Raw genomic sequence first — 19,726 nt, 5'->3', positions numbered from 1 at the left:
ACCTGTAATCCCAGAATTCAGAGGTCTAGGCTGCAGGACCAAAGTAATTCTTGGTTACACAGCAAGTTGGAGGCCATCCTGGGCTACAGGAGACCTTGTCCCAACAAACAAAAAACAAATAAGCAAAGCTTTTGAGATAGAGTTCACGCGCACACACACACACACAGTTCACCTGATGAGAGCATTAGCAGTCGTAGTGAGGTGTACAACTATCGCTATGACTTAGTTGCAGCACATTTCTCTGGTCTCAGTAAGTTCCCTGGTGTCTCTGTGCAGCTCATCCCTCTCCATCCTCTAGCCATAACTAATCAATTGTGTCTGCACAGATTTGCTTTTTCTGGAAGGCCTTTGGATCAAGTCCTTTATTTAACATGCTGTTTGTTTAGTTTTGCTAACTGCTTTATTGAGATAGAATTTACACGCCATGCAACTCATCCATGTGAAACGCACAATTCAGTGGCTTTTAGTACATTCACAAGTGTGCGACCACCATCAGCATCAATTTTAGAACGTTTCGTTGCCTCTTCCTAAAGCCTTCATCCACGTCACCTGTAAATCCCCCATCTCTCTAGCACTAGAGACCTCTCTCTCCCTTCCTTCCTTCCTTCCTTCCTTCCTTCCTTCCTTCCTTCCTTCCTTCCTTCCTTCCTTCCTCCCTCCCTCCCTCCCTCCCTCCCTCCCTCCCTCCCTCCCTCCCTTCCTTCCTTTCTTCCTTTCTTTTTTGGTTTTCCGAGACAGGGTTTCGCTGTAGTTTTGGAGCCTGTCCTGGAACTAGCTCTTGTAGACCAGGTTGGCCTCGAACTCACAGAGATCCTCCTACCTCTGCCTCCTGAGTGCTGGGATTAAAGGCGTGCGCCACCACCGCCTGGCATCATGCACTTTCACTCTCTAAAGATTTGCCTGTTCCGGGCCTCACATAAACACTTGTTCATATCGTGTGTGTCCTTTTGAGACTGACTTCTGCGCTCAACTATTTCCAAGGTTCATTCAAGTGGCTTGATGTGCAGATGTGTGAGTTGCTGAGTCCCTTGTATTGCTGAATAGTGTTCCATTGTAGGAATCTGTTAATTTATATTAAATAAGTATTTATGACATTTATTTAGTATGTGTGTGTGAGTGTGAACGCACACATATGGAGGTCAGAGAACAACTTTTGGGAGTCAGTTCTCTCCCCGTCTTGTGTGTGTGTGGGGGAACTGAACTCAGGTCACACTGTGCTTAGCAGAAACACCTTTCTCTGCCGAGCCGTGTGGCTGACCAAACATTGTGTTTGTACAGTCACCATGGATGGACAGTTCACACTTTGTGGCTATCTTAACATGAACACACAAAATCTCTACTTTGATCTAATGGTACAAACTTGAAATCCATGCCTTCCGATCTTTACCTCAACTTCCTTCTGATTGCTCCTTTGTTCTATCTCCCCACGTAAAATCCTCCCCACCAGGTCTTTTCTTTCCTTTCTCTCCAAGAACGGACATTGCTGAAGGGCATACTGCGTGCTGGGTCAAATCATGGCCACACAGACTCTTCACACTGTCTCCAGGAAGAGCCAAGTCTCTTATGCCCAACTGACATTTAGAGATCAACTGGGCTCAATGAAGATCTAGCCCTCTAACAGCCCCCACCCCAAAGCCCACAAGTCTGAAGGGGCTTTGGTGTCACACCTGGTTCTAAGCCACGACGCTCTTGCTTTTAACCTCTAGATGCCTGTTCGCTGAGTTGGTAAAATGCTGAACTAAAAAGCAGCCCTTCTGGAGAGCAGACCACCCCCACCCCTCTTAGCGTGGCTCCCTGAATTCGGCTACCTCCAGCCCTGCTTCTGCCCTCTCCTGTGGCAAAGTTCGCCTTCCTAACCTGGAGCTCACTGCCACCCACTGGTCTGCCCTTGGCACCCTAATTCAGCCTCCTGCCAGTAACCCAGAGTATGCTTGGCTTTCTGCCCACGCTCCTGGAGGGAGCCAGGCCCAGGGCGTGCCTCTGGCCTTAGTCCATGGGCAGATAGCTCAGAAAACGGTCTTTTGAGTCAACAGATGTGTAGCAAGCAGTTTGGGGTGGGACAGAGCTGCTTGGTGCAATCTGGGGTGAGGACCACTGTACACCCATTTTGAGCCGTTCTCTTGGAGGCTTCTGATCCTCTTCGTAAAAGAGAATGCCTGGTCCTTTGCTAGGTTTAAGAGGTTCCCACGGGTCCTCTGTTGATGTCCTCGGCCTGAGGTCACTCTCCCCGGGTCTTTCCCTCTCTCTTCCTTCCCTCTGAACCTGGCACGTGGACAGTGCTCACCGCAGTCTCCCAGTGAAAGGGGCTCATTAGCATGTTTGTTTTTATTGGGCGCACAAATAACGGTGATGGGCGCCCCCACCCCAGCACTCTCTAATCACGGCGATGAATATTCATAGCGCTGGGGTGGGGGCGGGGGGATCAGCGCAGGACTCAGTCAGGGTCCAACCCGGAGGGTGGTCGGCACCCAGCCAAATGCCGCTACAAACTCCCCTCCGGGGCTGGCCTTTCTTTATTTTTTCTTCTTTTCTTCTCCATTTTTGTACTGCAAGTGTAGCGCGTGGCTGGTGATCTGGTGACGCTACTGCGCCCCGGACGCAGAGCTCCTGCTGTTTGTCTGTCCATCAGTCGGTCTTTGTGTGATCTTTGTTCCTTTTTCTTTGTCTCCTAATCCACGGGTGTCTGTCGCGGGCCAGTTCATGTTACACAAACTTCTGGCGGGGACACCAGGGTTGGGCGCCGGTAAAGGGCAGCGTGCGCCTTGTGAATGAAGAGATTTAGTCACTTGTGGAATGACTTTTATTTTATAGCGACTTCCTCCCCGACTGAGTGGTGGTGTACGCATTGGTGTATTTATAACTTAATAGCTTTTCTCAATTTTATTATACTTTTTATGATACTTGTGGCTTTATGAGACTTCGTAATTTTTCTCAGATTCATTAAACTCAGCTAAGGGTGGGGCCAATGACGAGCAGGTACCTTGAGCAGGTGGGGGCTGCTCCCCCTCGCCCCCCAGGATTTCGTCTTTTACTGGCTGCTGCTGCTGCTGTGGCTGGGTGATCTCGGCTTACCTTTCTCCTCAGGTGGGGAATTTCCAGGTCAGCCTGCCGGCGAAGTTCCTGACTGTTCCCAGGCTGAAGCTGGTCGAGCACCATCCCGTTGTCATAGATTAGCATCTAGGTTTATACTGGGCCCTTCTCTGCCTTCCTCTCCCATCCTTTCCGAGAATTAGAGACACCTCCAGACTTCCTATTCAAACCCCGCCACTTTACAGATGGAGAAACTGAGGCTCAGGGAGACATCGTTGCTGAACTCAGAGCAGGACAACTCACTGCTCTTTGCTTCTGGCCCAGGTATCTTTTGGGACACCTCCTACGGACTCCCAGCGGTGGCACGACCTCTCTACTCCTTAGTTTTTCCTCAGTCTTCCTCTGTGTCCCCAGTACTGTGTCCTGAGCATCTCCGGGGGGGAGGGGAATAAAAGGCATTTACAGGACACAATTAGCATGTCTTTAGTCTTCACCACAACCTTCCCAGCAGAGCTGCTGGTAAACAGCTCCATTTTCCAGGTGAGAAAAACTAGGCACAGAGACGTGAGCCCCCGGGAATGGTTAGAGACTCCAAACTTTTGCACTCTGCAGGGTCAGCACCCACGCAGTCAAAGCTAAGTGGATCATTTGCATGTGTCGCCGATAACCTTCCCGCAGGATAATTTCCGTTGGAAGCAGGCAGGAATTGCAGCGGGTCAGAGTTCAAGCCAATCAGGGCAGAGCTCTGACTTCCAGGGCCGGGTTCTCGGTTGAGGGAAAGGGTGTGAAGACACTGAAGAAGGTTGGGCAGCGGGGAAAAGGCTCTCAGCTGTGCTGGGTGGAGAGGATTGTGGGTGCTGACACCCTTCTTCCAGAGTCTCAAATCTCAGGACTTCTGGGTACCAACCTGGTGGCAGCTCCTGTCTAGCAGATGGCTTTGAGAGCTAGTTCCTGCCCCGCCCACAGCCTTCCAGGGAACTGTGGCCTCTTATCCCTGAAACTACCATATTTATAAATAGAAAGAAGACGGTTCAGTGAACAAAGGTGCTTGCTACCAAGCCCGATGACCTGGGTTTGATTTCCGGGACCCACAGGTGAAAAGAGACAGACTCCAGCAAGCTGTTCTCTGCTGCACACACCTCAGCATGTACCTCCACCCCAATTAATGAGTAAATGTAATCTCAAAAATAATTGTTAAAAGAAAGGTCTAGGGATATGATAAGTGCTTGTAACCCCAGCTACTCCGCAGACCGAGGCAGGAGGATTGCTTGAGCCCAGGAGTTCAAGGCCAGCCTGGGCAACAGAACAAGATGAAAACAGACAAAATAAAAAGCAGAGAGCAGAGAGGAGGAGGAGGTAGAAACGATGCTAAACAGGGCTGGGAAAGGGCCCCTGATTGCTATTCCACATCTGCACACTTTGAACTCACAGAAGACAGTGCATGTAATTGTGTGCTGACAAAATCACTTCTAGGCTGAGAGGGAAATGACAATGTTGACTCCACCACAGGCTCCCGGAGAACAAACCAACAAACCGGCCGGGCCTCTCTGCGCTTCCTGCTACAGCTCCGCGCCCCGGATCGCTGCTTGGCCAGCATGCATCAGGGCTCCCCAGGCTTTGCGGTTCCCCTGAAGAGGATGGGACACTCCGGTGCAAACCTGAAGGAGGCACACGTCTCAACAAGCCCCACTTAGTGGTCATGATGAAGGGCATCAAGCAGAACCTTTGGTGGGGTGGGAGTTCAAACAGTGGCGGGTTTGTTTGTGTCTTTCCCAGGTTCTGTTAGGCTCTAGTGATGCTGGGCTGCCTCCCTTTCAGCCGATTTTCCTGGGCTAACCTTGCCCAGGACCTCAGGTGAAGCTCTTGGTGTATGGACACCTGTAGATGGAAAGCTATGGAACTCCCTCAAGAGAGCTGCTCTTCCTTGCCTCAGGCTTATCTAAATATATTTAGAGACCTAAAGAGACCCTGTTTTCTCTCCCTACCCCTCTTTTGAGAGATGCTCTTGCCATTTAGCCTTAGCTAGTCTGGAACTCACTATGTAGATCAGGCCTGCCTCTGCCTCTCCAGTTCTAAGATTTAAGGCATATGCCACCATGCCTGATAAGACTGTCTTAGGTTTGTGTTTTGTGGTTGCCTCCTTCCTCAGTATTATGGTGATGAGAGTAAATTAAAATTTTCCTAAAAGTATTTTTGGACTTGTTGTACTTTTGGGGCCATTAGCCATTTACCCATTAGAACTACAGCCAGGATGCGCATGTGGCCGGCAGGCTGGCAAGTAACTTTTTTCTTTCTTGGTTTTGCGAGACAGAGTTTCTCTGCATAGCTTTGGAGCCTGTCCTGGAACTCATTCTGTAGACCAGGCTGGCCTCAAACTCACAGAGATCCGCCTGCCTCTGCCTCCAGAGTGCTGGGATTAAAAGCGTGCGCCGCCACCACCTGACCAATTTTTAAATTCTAAAAAAAAGGAAGTCTTTCAAATTTGGAAAGTTGAATGTCTCTGTGCAGAGAATGCCGCCTTGACTGGTTTGGAACCCAGGGTGAACTCCTCTTCAGATATGGGGATGTATCGTCACTTCCTTGTTCAGGGGATATGTCTCTCAGACACAGCCTGGCAGCAATAAATTCCTGATGGCTGGGCTGTATTCCTTACTGTTTTTGTCTGACAGAAACAACTTACAAGAGGAAGGATTTATTTTGGCTCACGGTTCCTGAGGGTTTCATCATAGTGGGGGAAGTCACGGTGGAGTAAGCAGATATTCACATCTCAGGAGACTAGGAAGCAAAGAAGGAAGGAGCCAGGGCAGGCTGTAACTCCCTTGGGCCTGCCCCTCATGCCCTACCTCCAGCAGCCTAGCTCTGACTCCTCAAACTTCCACCACCTTTCAAAACAGCTCCAGCAGCTGGAGAACAAGGATTCAGAGATTTAAACTGGGACAGTTGTGGAAAGGGGTCCTGGGTTCAAATCCTTGTTCTATCTGTTAGCTAGACTGTCCGTCTCAAGTCCCTGCCTCTTTAAGCCTTAACTCTGAGATAAAGCCTTCCACCTCCCCCCAGGTAGTTAAGGACTAGAAAGGACCTTGTAAATTACAATGTGCAAAATCACTTGTCTTGGTGATAAACCATCACCCCGAGGTCTTCTGCAGAGTGAAGCTGAAGACCCAGCAAATAGCCGCACAGAAACAGTCTCCTCGCCTCTGTATGGGGGGGCTTCCTGGTCTGTGTGAGGGCTGCACCCCAGGATGGTTCTGCACTGAGCCTCCATTATAGACCTGGAGTACAGGACCTCCAGATGCATTTGTAATTTTTATTGTTATATCTTTTAATTTTATTTGGCTCTCCCCGCTGTCTCAAGCAGGGAAGATAGGGAGCTGGTATTTATGGCTGCTCCTGCGACCTACCTCTTGGAATGTATGTATCAGTTAATTTAATCTCCCCTGGTTTTATTTAAACTGTTTTTCCTGATTCAGTTTCGTCTCCATCCGCAACTCTCCCTCCCCCATCTCCCTCCACCCTTGCCCCCTCCACTTTTGTCCCTGCCTCCTCTGCATCCCGGCCTCTTCCTCCACTGTCCCTCCTCTCCCTTCTTTCTCCCCTGCTCCGGCCCAGGGCCTGGCCAGGGCCTTTTGATTCCTAGGTTTTGGGAGGACGAAGCAGCCTGTTGTTGCTACAGTCTTTTTCTGGCTTCTCTCCCTCTCTCCCCACCCCCCTCTCTCTGCCCGGTTGCCTGATTGACATTTACAAATTACCCAGCTGAAAGTGTTCAATCCCTGACCCGCCTGTTTCTGTTCAGCAATGAGTGAGATTTGCAAGCATTTTGTCATATAATTACTGCAAATCCCTTGAAAATTTCCACAACAAGGCCAGATGAATGGTAATTTGGGGGCCTCTAGCCCCTAGTCGCCTTGCCAGAAGAAATCTGAGGCCAGAAATGCAAACCAGTCCCCGAAGTCCTTCATCTTTATATTTGTTTATTTTTATTTATTTATTTATTTATTTGGGGGCAGACTCATTGGTCAGCTTGTCTATTTCCTCTCACGATTTTTGGGAGCACTTGACTGGTGCGGACGCTCTACTCCGCCCCCTCCTGCGTGTGCTGTCACACATGCGGGAGATTTGTTTGCTTTACACGAGTGTATTTGTGCTGATTTTATTGTATTGACTGGGTGCATTTTTTCCCTGCGTTCCACTACAGTTTTATTGTGTACCGGTTGTGAGCATACATCACCCACATTGTTTTCTGCAAAAATTCCACCCCGCTTCACTGTGTCTTGATAGGACTCCGTATATTAGTAGCTAAGTGTGGAGACAGGCTGGGGCTGAGTTGGGGCTGCAGCTGGGGTCGCTGTAGCTGCCCCTTGGCTAGATCTACCCCGTCTGGATAGCACAGATCCCGTGGGCTGCCGGCAAGAGCACTCAGTTTTCTGTGGTTGCCTCTGTGGCTCCTATTGTCTGGTAGATGTAGCTCCTGGCTGGTAGAGGTGACTGCAGGGCTGGGGAGCTAATCAGTCAGTAACGAGCTTGCCTTGCAAGCGTGAGGACCGGAGTTCAATCCCCAGAAGCCATGTAAAGCAATTGGTGCCTGGCAGGGGGTGGCCTGTTTTGGTGCTCCCAGTGTTGGAGTGGTGGTGGGAGGTGGATCCCTGAGGTTTGCTGGGCCGTTAGCCTCTCCTAATAAGTGTGCACTGCCATAGCCCAGTGAGAAACCCCATTAAAAAAAAAAAAAGATAGACTACACCGGAGGAAGAGTGTCTGTGATTTCTGTTCAGTTTCTATTTGATCTCTGCGTGCACACATACACATGTGCACACGCACTAGTATACACGCAGAGAACAAAGAAAGTGATTGGCCTTTGGCCAGGGTAGAGGACAGTGGTCATGGGGATGAAGCTGCAAAGAGCCAGGAAAGAACACTTGGTTAAGAAAGAGATGGGGTCCCCCAAGCAAGGGAACCATCAATGTGAGTGTTTCCTGCCAGCAGTTGAGGTCCCTACCTGCCATGGTGACATTCTCCCTGCACAGAGACCTTCCTGGGTCTCTCTCTGAGGACTCATCACCATGGGCATGTGTAGACCTTTGCTGTGTTAAGATGGGGAAAACCATGGTACCCAGGTACTCCTATACTTTCTGGATATCAGAGTTAGTGGGTGATCGGTGGGGACTGGAGCTCCCAGAAAGACAGGAGAGAGGACACTGAGGCTTTGTGGGGTGGGGGAGGGGTGGGAGGGGATGGAGTGGGGGTGTTAGCAACTTGCCCAAAGCTAAGCAGCCTGTAAGAGGGTCCGAGTCAGGCTTTTCTGGGTGCTCATCTGGCCTGTCTGGTCACTCTGGGGTCTAAGTCTCTGATGAGTCTGTGTAGTTGTCAAGCAGGGGATTGTGGGAACATGCCTTTGTCTGCTCTCTCTCTAGATAGATAGTCCTGGTCACCTAGGACTTCCCTGGGAACTCCTGAAGCCACCTCTGCTGGGATTATGTCTCTGGGCACTCAGATAGATTCAAACTTGACCTGTTTGTAGAACTTCCTGGCACCAGCTCTCTTGTACCCACTTGTCTGAGGTGACCCAGACTGGCCTTGAGTTCTAGACAGTCCACCTCCATCAGCCTTCTTGATGGGTTCATTTGAACACTCACAGCTGGTGAGGTGGCTCAGTAGGTAAAAGTGCTTGCTGACAACTTGACTTCAATTCCTAGAACTCACGTGGTAGGAGGGAACTAACTTGAAGTTGTCTTTCAGCTACCATGCTCTCTGCCCCCTCTACAAACAAAGGAAAAAACAATAAAACAGTCAGTCTCAGAAACAAACAAACAAAAAACAAATGATAGAAACAAAACAAAAAACATTCAGTCTCAGCTGGGCAGTGGTGGTGCATGCCTTTAATCCCAGCACTCAGGAGGCATAGACAAGCAGATCTCTGTGAGTCAGGGCCAGCCTGGTCTACAGAGCGAGTTCCAGGATAGCTAGGGCCCTTACACAGAGAAATCCAGACTCAAAAAAAAAAAAAAAAAAAAATCAGTCTTCCTTGTCTCCATACTACTCTAAAAAGAAGGAGGAGGAAAAGAAGAGTAAAGCTTACATAATTATACTAAAAGAAAAAATAATAATAAACTGTATTTCTTAGTGGTAAAGTCCCAGTTTTGAGGCAAGCCTGACAGTTTGTATTTAGACAATGCTTTCTTCTGGGTATAAGCCTCTCTGCTCATTGCTCCCACTGGGGAGCTTAAGGGAGAGTGGGCAGTGGAAGTCTACCTCTTGCTTCTGCAGCAGGACCTCCAGTGAGGTCCTCAGGGAGGGAGCTGGGCCTGACACAGGATGGGTGTGTGTGTGTGTGTGTGTGTGTGTGTGTGTGTGTGAATGTCTGAAGGTGCTGGCTCAGGTGCCTCCTGGGGACAGCCCTGGGAGAGGTTCAACTCTCCCTGGCTTCTGATCCTTATCCACCCTGAAAGGATGGTTCCTGCCTGGCCCTTCTGCACACACATGCTAGGAGTGTGACTCAGCCCACATGCAATCACAGAGACACATCACATGGGGACTGCATGCTAATTTTATTTGCATACATGATCCCCTCCACCCACACTTGAAACTAGCCTGCAACCTTCTCCTCCCAGCTATGACTGGAAGCTGAGGCAGCCCCTATTCCTCCCTGGGGTCCAACTCCCTTGACAGAAGATCTGCCCGTCCTACCCTCTGAGGCCTTCCTTCTGGTACTTTCTGATCTCCCACAGTTTCTCATGAGGCAGTGTCTGCTCAGTCTCCTGGCATTTCAGGTGCCTCCTCTTCCTCTGACCACTCTGGAGAGAAACTGGGTGAGGGAGAATCAGGAAGAGTGAGGGATGAGGCCAAGAGAAGGCAGGCTTGCAGGGAATGTTGAAATTCTCAACTTGGAGATACTCTGTGCTCACCTAGGGGGCGGTTCATGACTCAGTTTCCCTGACAAGGCATGAGCGGAAAGGGATGATTACATTTGAGCACATACTTGTATTGGTGCCCTAGATATTGTATGGAGCCTCTTGCTGCTCACTTCTGGATGAACACCTTCAATGGTGGGGGAGTGCATGATGGTAACCAGGGGCAACGTTCCCTCCCCAGCTCATCCTGAGTTAATGCCACTGAAGAGCTCTACAGGGCCAGCGTATCATCCACACAATTATCCCTGGAGGTAATGGGTTTGGAGAGCAGGGTTGCAGCCTGGTGGTGCTAGGGGCCAAGGCTTGGGGAGCTCGGAGCCTCACTGAGGCTGGAGGAGCAGTTGGGCTCCCTTCCTCCATGGGATGCTAGGAGGGCAGGAGGGGGTCTCAGATGCTATCAGTGACTCTGACTGGGGTGTATCTTGCTAAGGCAGTTTGTCCTTAACCCAAGTCTTACTTCTCTCCTGACTTGAAGGTCATGTTTGTATCCTAATCATCTTCTTTGAAATCCTCTCCCCCACACCCACTGAAGGTTTCTAATTTGGGGATACACTTGCCACCACCAGGTCGTGTGTTTTCTCTCCAGGCATCAGTTCTTTCCTTGGAGCAAGGGATGATGGGAAGGAAGTAGCCTAGGGTCAGGGACTCAATTCTCCCAGCTCCAGGAAGAAACCAACATCTAGGCCTGTGACCTTCACAACATTTCTTTTTAAAAATGTTTTTACTTTTACTTTGAGAATTTTATATCCTATATTTTGATCATATTTTCCTCCAGCTTCTCTCAGATCTTCTCTTCATCTCCCTACCCACCCGGCTTCAGGTTCTTTCTCTCTCTTAAAAACAAACAAGCCCTCTCCCCCACAAGAAAAAATGCCCACACAGTCTGATGTATATTTTGTATTGTGTGCCCAGCATTTCTATAGAAAGGTCAGAGTACGATTTAGTGTGTGCGTGTGGATGGATGAGGCAAACCCACAGACGGACTGACAGAGACACAGAAAGCAGCTGAGGTAGGGTCCATGGAGAGGATTTCCCAGGGTGATGACCCGTAACTGAGAATGGAGCTATAGCCCTAAGTCCAGGACCCATATCTCCAGACAAGACTGGAGAGCAGGATCCAACGTCTGGGTGTGCAAACTCAGTGCCTGGATGTCTCTCTGCCTCCTACCAACCCGCAGCAGCTCAGGCTCAAATTTGCATTTAAATAGAGATTTTTTTTTTTTTAATGAGAAGGACCCAAGGGAGCCCCCAGACTATTAAGTTTTCTTCGGGGGGCTGTGTGAGCCTTCCTCATTCCCCTCTCCACCCCAGCCTCCTCCCCCTCCTCCCCCAGCTGTCATATTATTCTGTGGCCGTATATTCTGAGGGCCAGATGAGGCCCTGGCTCTGACAATCTGAGGGCACTTGTGGGGACAATGGGACTAGAGCTCCTGAGAGGATAGAAACCGCCAAGTCCTCGACCCCAATACTCCTATCTCTTTGTCTGAGTGCCTCACCCCTAGACTCCTTCCATCTCTTTCTGCTGGGCCTGTTGCTGGCTCCTGGCTCCAAGCCAGAGCACAGAATCCACATTACCATCGGACTGGCCAAGGTGCAAGTGAGGAGGAGCCAAGGAGATGCAGTTTGAGTCCTGGTCTTGCCATCACCGGGCTGTGTGACTTTGACAAGTTATTCAACCTCTATGAGTCTCAATTTCCCCATCTGTGGTAATCAATTTGTCCTCAGGGGTGGGTGTAAGGTTGGATGAGAGAATACAGCCCCTTTAGTGTGGTATGGAAGTGGGAAGACACGGAGCTACTGACAGACAGGCTCTCAGAGTTCAGATTGAGAGGGTTGGTTGGGTGAGATTTCAAGGGGAGAGTTGGTACTGCAGTGGAAAGTATAGGTTGTGAAGGGGAGGATGGGGCCACCTTTCTGTCTTCAGCGTAAACTGAAGGCTGTTCTAGCTTCAGCTTGACATTTTCCTCAGCTGTCAGTTGGTGATTCAGAGTTAAAACTCACCTTAGAGGAGCTTGAGCGGCTGGCATGGTGAGTTCAAGGCCAGTTTGGACTAGTCACTGAGATCCTTTCCCTAAACGAAATGGCGACTCGCCTCGAACGATTCTGGTGAGCACTAAATGGCTTAGGGTTTGAGGGGCAGGGGCTGAGGAAGAGGACCCTGAGGTTTCCTTTTGAGCAGGTTGGGAAGGACCTGGAGGATGTGTGGGGAGGCCAGGAGTCTGGAGGGGGGGAAAGCCCTCAAGGGTTAGAAGCTCTGGGGAGGTGTGGCTGGTCCTAGGGCCCCACCTAGGGAAACTGGGGGTCCAGCAGCCCTAGACAGAAAAGGAGGCTGCTGTATTCTGTGCTTCCTCTTCCATGATGACCAGAACATGGTATTGTGTTAGGAGGTCACAGTGCTGCAGGTGAGTTCATCACAGTGGACGGCTGAAGGAGCGTGGGAGGCAAACTGAGGGAGAAGAGTCAGCTCAGGTGGGTCTCCAGCTTCCATCATTGGTGCTAGGAGGAAGAAATGACAAGTGACAAGTCTTTGGCCACCTGGGAGGGGATGGGCAACAGGGCAGGAGGAGACACACGAGTGGACTGTGCAAATGAAGGGAACACACACACACATTCATGCATGCATGCAAACACACAGAGTTCCTACTTCAGACTGCCAGCCAGATTAGTCTCGGCATCGCAACTGTCAGAACATGGCCCAAGAACAGAGTCCCGTGAGATTTCTGAGTGCGCGAAACTCCAAAAATCCAAGACGAGAATCTCGCGACCTCAGTTTCTTCAAAAACACCCAATTGTTCTCGGAATGTGTTTTTGTGCCCCTCCAAGTGTAGCAGATAGCAGTGAGTTTGCTTTAGATTATTGATTACAACTGACTATATTGTTATCTGTGTATGCTTCTGTGGAAAGACATGTTTTTGCTATATGAATTTGCCCGGCACGTGCAGTTTATCCTTGTGATTGCACACTTTACTCAGGTGACTCTTAACCCTCAGAGTATGAATTCTCTGATGCCCTGAATAAAGTTGGCTGCTGCAGGAGATCTTAGTTTGCCTCAGTTTTAGGCTCCACTCTGCCAGGTTCACACTGTCAACTAGAGGGGTGAACACTCAACTGGCAGCAGCAGTGACAAGCTCTTTGATCAGAAAGAGTCCGAGCGCTTGGTTCAACCCCCTTTCTCCCTCTTTTATTTTCCAGTTCCCTCCCTTGCTTCTTGCTTTCTCTATTTCTCCTCCTCCTCCTCCTCCTCTTCTTCTTGTCCTCCTCCTCCCCTCCCTCTTCCTCCCCTTCCCCCTCCCCCTCTTCTTCTTCTTCTTAAATATTTATTATATATACAATATTCTGTCTGTGTGTATGCCTGCAGGCCAGAAGAGGGCACCAGACCCCATTATAGATGGTTGTGAGCCACCATGTGGTTGCTGGGAATTGAACTCAGGACCTTTGGAAGAGCAGACAATGCTCCTAACCTCTGAGCCATCTCTCCAGCCCCTTTCTTCTTCTTCTTCTTCTTCTTCTTCTTCTTCTTCTTCTTCTTCTTCTTCTTCTTCTTCTTCTTCTTCTTCTTCTTCTTCCTCTTCCTCTTCCTCTTCCTCTTCCTCTTCCTCTTCCTCTTCCTCTTCCTCTTCCTCTTCTTCTTCTTCTTCTTCTTCTTCTTCTTCTTCTTCTTCTTCTCCACCTCCTCCTCCCCTCTTCCTCCTCCCCTCCTCTTTCTCCTCCTCCTCCTCTTCTTCTTCTGCTTCTTTTGTCAAAGGCTGAGTTTGAACTTCTGACCGATCTGCTTCCATTTCCCACGTGCTGGGATTACTGTAATACCCTACCACATCTGGCACTTTTTTTTTTAATTTTAAGGAAATAATGTTTTAAATTATATTTTGTTTTACTTACTTGTGTATATGTAAGCTTGTGTGTATGTGGAGATTAGAGGACAATTTGTAGAAGTTGGTTCTTTCTACCATGTGGGTCCTGGGGCTTGAAGTTGGGTGGTTGGGCTTGGCAGCAAGCACTTTTAGCCACTGTGCCATCTTGCTGGGCCTCTAAGGAAATAGTATCTTACGGGCACAGTTGAAGTGTCCTACTATTTGTTCTGGCTCATGCAAAAGGAACCAGGGAAAAAGGAGCTCTGCGAAAAGGCTCAGCCCTGTGGGGTGCTGCCCTCTATGAACAGTAAAAGGCATCAGTCATCTGCAGGCACAGCCTCTTACCAGGGCAGAGCTTGGTCAGGACAACAAAGACTGGAGTTTGGCTTTCTCTCACCCTTCCTGCAGTGACCAAATGCACCTCCACACGGGGCCACTCTCCTCCTGTATCCCCACATACGGGTCACTTTGCTCTTCTCACACACTCCCTATCTGCCTCTCTCCTTTCCCTTGTTCTCTTCTTCAGAGCTCTCGCTGCTGTAAGGCTTTGCATGCCTGAATGCATTTCTGTATAGCACCTGTCACTGTACAGTGCATTGTGGGGTGCACTACTGTGCTTACAGGGGATGCGATTCCTGAGTTCCTCTTGGGGCTTGGCCCATTATAGGAACCTCCAAAATGTGTGCCTGGGTTATGTGAGGCCATGTGCCCGGATCCTCAGTGTTTCTGCTCCCTGGGGCCCCTAAACTGGCCCCCTTACCTAGGTTGGAAAGGAAGAGGACTAGAATGGATCCTATGAGGTTGATGATGTCCTGGAAGCTTCTCTCTGAGAGCCAACCTTCCTTAGTACTCATGAAAGGGAAAAACTGGAGGCTGCCTCACCCAGTCCTCCCAGCTAGCCTCAGCCGTTTCCTCTGCTTTCTCCTTGGGCCTCCTTAGGCTTCTAGGACTAGAGTTGGCAGGCTCTGAAGGGGGAGGGGTGGCTTGGAGGAGGCACAGGAGCCCGAAGAAGCTGGCAGGGGCTGGTGGCCCCTGGGACCCCTTCCCACAAGGGCAGAGGCAGCACCAGCTGCGCCACAGAAGAAATATTCCCCAAAGTCAGAGTGGCCGTCTCGTATTTTAAGTGATCCTTATTTATCACCATCCTCCTGGGCTCCCTTTCGCAGCAAATGATGATAAAAGACAGTAGTGGGGGGGCGGTTTGTGGCTGGCCCTGCAGCTGGCCGTGGTGGCAGTACCGGGAGGCACAGACACGCAGAGACATGTGGCACAGTGGTCTGCATATATGGCGCCGTATGCACACTCAGTGACACATACACACACACTCACACTGTACACAGATTCAGCCATGAAGGCTGACCACAACCAAAGATACTGAAGACACCCGCACCATGAACACACACATAGCCTGACACATGCCCAGGACATGTCCCCACTCAGGCACATAGGCCAACACGCATGCGCAGTGCACACACCTTGGCATCCACATGTGCGATATGCATGCACACACACATGTACACTCTTGCCAGCAGGTGACACTCACCCCTAATGCCTACCATGCTACTGCACGTTTGTTCCCTTTAGCCTGGCTCCCTGGACTCCTGCCTTTAAGGCTGTGAATGTGTGCCAATGTTAGGTCCCTCTGTGTGACAATCAGCACATGCATGTTCTTTACTCCACACTCACAGGTGGTCATGCCAATGGCTGCTCTAACTGAAACATACACAGAAATGAACAAAACACGGATCTTGGACGGTAAAACAAAAGCCAGAACTCTGGAAAGACAACCTAGGGGAAGGGCCTCTGGGATGCGAGGCAGGCAAAGCTGGTGTGGACAGAAGGCAGGGACAGCTGCGGCGTTACACACAGCAACGGGCTTTGAAAGAAAACTCACTAGCCCTTCCCACCCTTCACCACAACTAGCGGAGTGACCCTGGGCCAGTCATTTGCTTTCCTCTGAGCTCAGGTACCCACCATGCAGTGACCGTGTAATTTTCCCTGCCTCTCGGAAAGCCTGTAGAGTCCAGGCCGGGGCACCGAGGCTTGTGAAACACCCTCTGCAAGCTGTGCACTTGCCAAAGCTGGCTCTGTAGGGGATCTTGTAGGTCACAGTGGCTGCCCATACCCCTAGGCATGCTCCTAAGTGGTGGTCTATACCCAGCACCGTCCTGCTTCTTACCGGGGAGGTGACTGCAGCATTTGGACCTCCTTTTCTGCCCCCACCCTAACCCCCACCCTATCCCCGTCAGTGTCCCAGGTGCCAATCAGCCTTTCCCTCTAGCCTCAACCCATTAGTGCAGCTCCCTCGGGGAATCTATTTTTTAAAGGTTATTAGCAGATTATTGGTTCTTTATCAACCTCAGCCCTCAATCTCCAATCTCCCAATGAAGCCATTGTGTCCTAATAAGATGCACTCTGATAATCTTGGTGTGAGGTGGGAGAGGACTCGGTGGGGGGAGGGGTGGCAGGAAGGAGGGAAGGGTTAACTGTGTGGCCCCAGCCCCCACCCCCGTCGGTCCTCAAATAGCTGAACTACTGTATGTTGTAGTTTTCAACTGCAAATCATCTTTAATAGCAGACATCACGGGATGGCTCATTACATTAAGCTATTTTTCATGCTATCTCCTGTAATATCCTCTAATCCAATGCGTTTCAAATCACCTCGGGCTAAAATAAGAGACATAGCGATGTAATAGCCTAGTGTATTAGTGGGTTAATTGCCCTGTTGTACTCTTCCTAGTAGCTATCTCTGGAATGACTTCTATATTAATTGTAAATTGCTTAATACATTTAACTCCTTGCCACCACCCCATCCCCTAACGAAGGAGGCTACTACCCGGTTGCTTGATGGGAGTGGGAGGGGGATAGTTTGTGGGCACTTTTTCCGGTGCAGACCCCCCCTCTGTCTCTTTGGCCCAAGCTGAAAGAGGAGGCTCGGGAGATAACTTCTGTCTCATGAGGGAAGATCAGTGTTTACTGAGCACTTACTATATTCCACTATCTAACCCAGGCCCATGACTGGGCCTTTTCTCCAAAGCCATCTCAGTAGAGCCTGGCAAGACCTTGAGTCGTACCCTAGAGGTCACGTGGCTTGTTCAAGGAGCACAAATCCTAGAGTTGCACTCAGACCCAAGGGCTTTCAGAGCCACAGTGGCCGGGTGTGAGTGGGCGGGATCTGGGCTGTGCACAAGGACACTGGTGTGGTTAGCAGGCTCTTGGGGGACTCCTGGCCTGAAGACAGAGCTCCTTCACTCCAGTCTGAAAGGAGGGGTATAACTCCTGCAGATTCTATGGGGAGGGGGCTCAGTCAGATGGAGAGACACTGACCCACACGGAGGACCCAGAAATAAAGAGTAAATGAATGAGACTGGAGACCGAGCAGCTGGGGGACTCTGTGAATGGGAAGGGGGTACAGAGGTCTGCGCCCTCCTGACCACCTCAGCAGGCCTCCCTGGTTTCACACTTCTGCCCGGTTACTCTTCCAGCAGGCAGATGTCAGCACCTTAAGGCGGGGACAGTCCTGGGCTACCTTCTAGCCATAGTTCTTGGTCTTGGTGCTAACAACTCCAAAGTGCTAGCTGGGTTTCAAACAGACCCTGGGTGGACGTGGAAGCAGGGCAATCAGGCCACGGAAGCACCACGGGAACAGGGTAGGAACCAGTCAGTGTTTACCTTCTGCAAATTAGCACTTTTAACGTACACAGCCATGCATTGTGAGTGGGAGTCCCACGGGAGTCTCTTAGTTAGAAACACGTTCTCTTGGCTTGGCAGAGGCCCCAAGTCTGAAATGGCCTAGTAGAAGCGGCTCTCAGCGGGATCCCAGAACCTCTTTCTGCGCTCTGGGGCCTCCGGTTCCAGAGATGAGGCCTTGGGGCAAAAGAAGGAAACTGGAGGGAGGGAAGAGAGAGGACTCGATGTGCAGCGTGAGGCTGGCTGGGTACCCTAGGCCCCCGGGGTGGTGGCGGCTGCTTTGTCGCCAGCTGGCTGGAGAGCAACCTTGAGCTCGGGCGTGCAGACAGTGATTTAGGTGCCTGCACTGGAGCGTGAAGGTAAATGACCACATTTCACCGTCAGGAGGTGAGCCGGAGGCGCCTGCCGGGGCCCTTCCCCCAAGGTCTGGGGCTGGTGAGGACAGAGATCCTACTGTCCTGGCCTTAGCCCCTGGGTTGTGGCCTGGGAACCCCATCCCTACCCAGTCAAGTCTAGAGTTGCTGCTCCTCTCACCTTCTCACCACCTTGACCCCTTTCAAAGCATCTTCGGAGCTACCCTGAGAGGCTAAAATTCAAGCCACATATCTTGGGGAAGGTTTCCTTGACAAAGGGTGGCCATGGGTACCTCTTAGTCTTACTAGGGGCACCTCATACACCGGAACCCATAAGGCTGGTCTGTCTCATTTTCATGGTGCAGACATAGAAACTGAGACTCAAGAGGTTCAGGCATCTGCGGAAGGCCACTCAGGTTGAGGGTGAGGTGGGGTGTTGAGGAGGCTGAGAACCCTGGTCCTTAATCCCTCAAGAGCTTGGATCTAGGTGGGGTGTGGTGGGGTGGGAAATGTCAGCATACAACAAACCTTGCTTTTGTGCCCAAAGTCCTGGGTTTAAAAGCTGGTGTTTGTTCTTCATGTTTAAAGACCGCAGAAGTGCTGAGCTGGGCCGATGGCTCAGCAGGTGAAGATGCTCAGGCAGCCAATCCTGTCCCCTGAGTTCCCTTTCCCAACCCACGTGACTGGATTGGAAGGCAGGGAAACTGACTCAGAAGATTGTCCTCCTGCCTCCACCCCCACACTGTGGTGTGCACACCCAGACACAAAACAAACAAACAAAACTTAAAATACAGATCTGTCGGTGTGATTTGATGCCCCTTCTCTGTTTTGGGTCAAAATTTCCTTTCCAGAGAGCCCTGTTGGGTGCTGAACCCCAGAAATCAACCCCACCTCCAAGTTCCCATGGGAAGGGAGCACCCAGATGAGCATCTTTTCGCTGAGAAAGCTAAGGAAAAACGGGGAGCCAAGCTATGTGTGTGCAGAAGTTGGCGATGGCAGGATGGCTCACAGCCCACCCTTCCTCAGCTCTGCAAGAAGGCTCCATACAGAGCAAGGTAGGCAGAGGGGAGCCGAGGGAGGACGGGCCCGAGCTTGGCCAGGGGAGCTTCCAGTTCCTGCCCGAACATCTTTGATCATCATTGCTATTTTTATTTTTGTGAAACAGGGTATCACATAGTCCATTCTGGTCTGTAACTCCTTCGTTCAAGTGGTCTTCCTGTCTCAACCTCCCAAATGATGGCATTTCAGGGACGAGCCACCTTGCTGGGCTTCATCATTATTTATATTATTATTAAACATTATGACTATTTTTCTGACCATTATTCATCACTATTATTTATAATGGATGCTTTTGTTGTGTGTTCTCTATGTGTGGGGTGGGTTCTGATCATGCCCACAACCCTATGAGATAGGGATTGTTAGCTCCGTTTTCTGAAGAAGAACCCCGAGGCTGGGCTTTGGGCCCTGTGGCTGAGGTGTGATGTGGTTGGCACTGGCTTCATGTCCTGCTGGCCCTGGGGAGTCCTCTGGTGGCCCGCTGCCTCTCTCGTCCACTGTGTCTGGCGGGAACAGAGGGGTCTGTCTGATGAGACTTGGGGTACCCACCCACTGTTTGATGGTAAAGGAGGCCTGAGTTCCTCTCTCTGTTGTAGGTTTTCTGGGATAGGTCTCCTAACCCTGACATGGGGAATAGGGGCACGGGGAATAGGGGTGGCAGGAAGGGTCTAAGTTCTCAGCTGACCTCCTGGCACAGGTACCCTGTGAGCTCATGGTTGAGGATTGCCTCCACCTGAGCAGAGAAGAGTGAGGGCAGAGGGAGGAAGACCAGCCTCCACGTGGGAGGCATGCTCAAAGGGGCCAGAGAATCCAGCAGAGACCTTCAGAGGACCGGGAGGCA

The sequence above is a fragment of the Chionomys nivalis genome, chromosome 7, assembly GCF_950005125.1.
Source record: "Chionomys nivalis chromosome 7, mChiNiv1.1, whole genome shotgun sequence".
Taxonomy (NCBI): domain Eukaryota; kingdom Metazoa; phylum Chordata; class Mammalia; order Rodentia; family Cricetidae; genus Chionomys; species Chionomys nivalis.
The sequence above is the reverse complement of the archived record's forward strand: the minus strand, read 5'-3'. Positions refer to the sequence as shown.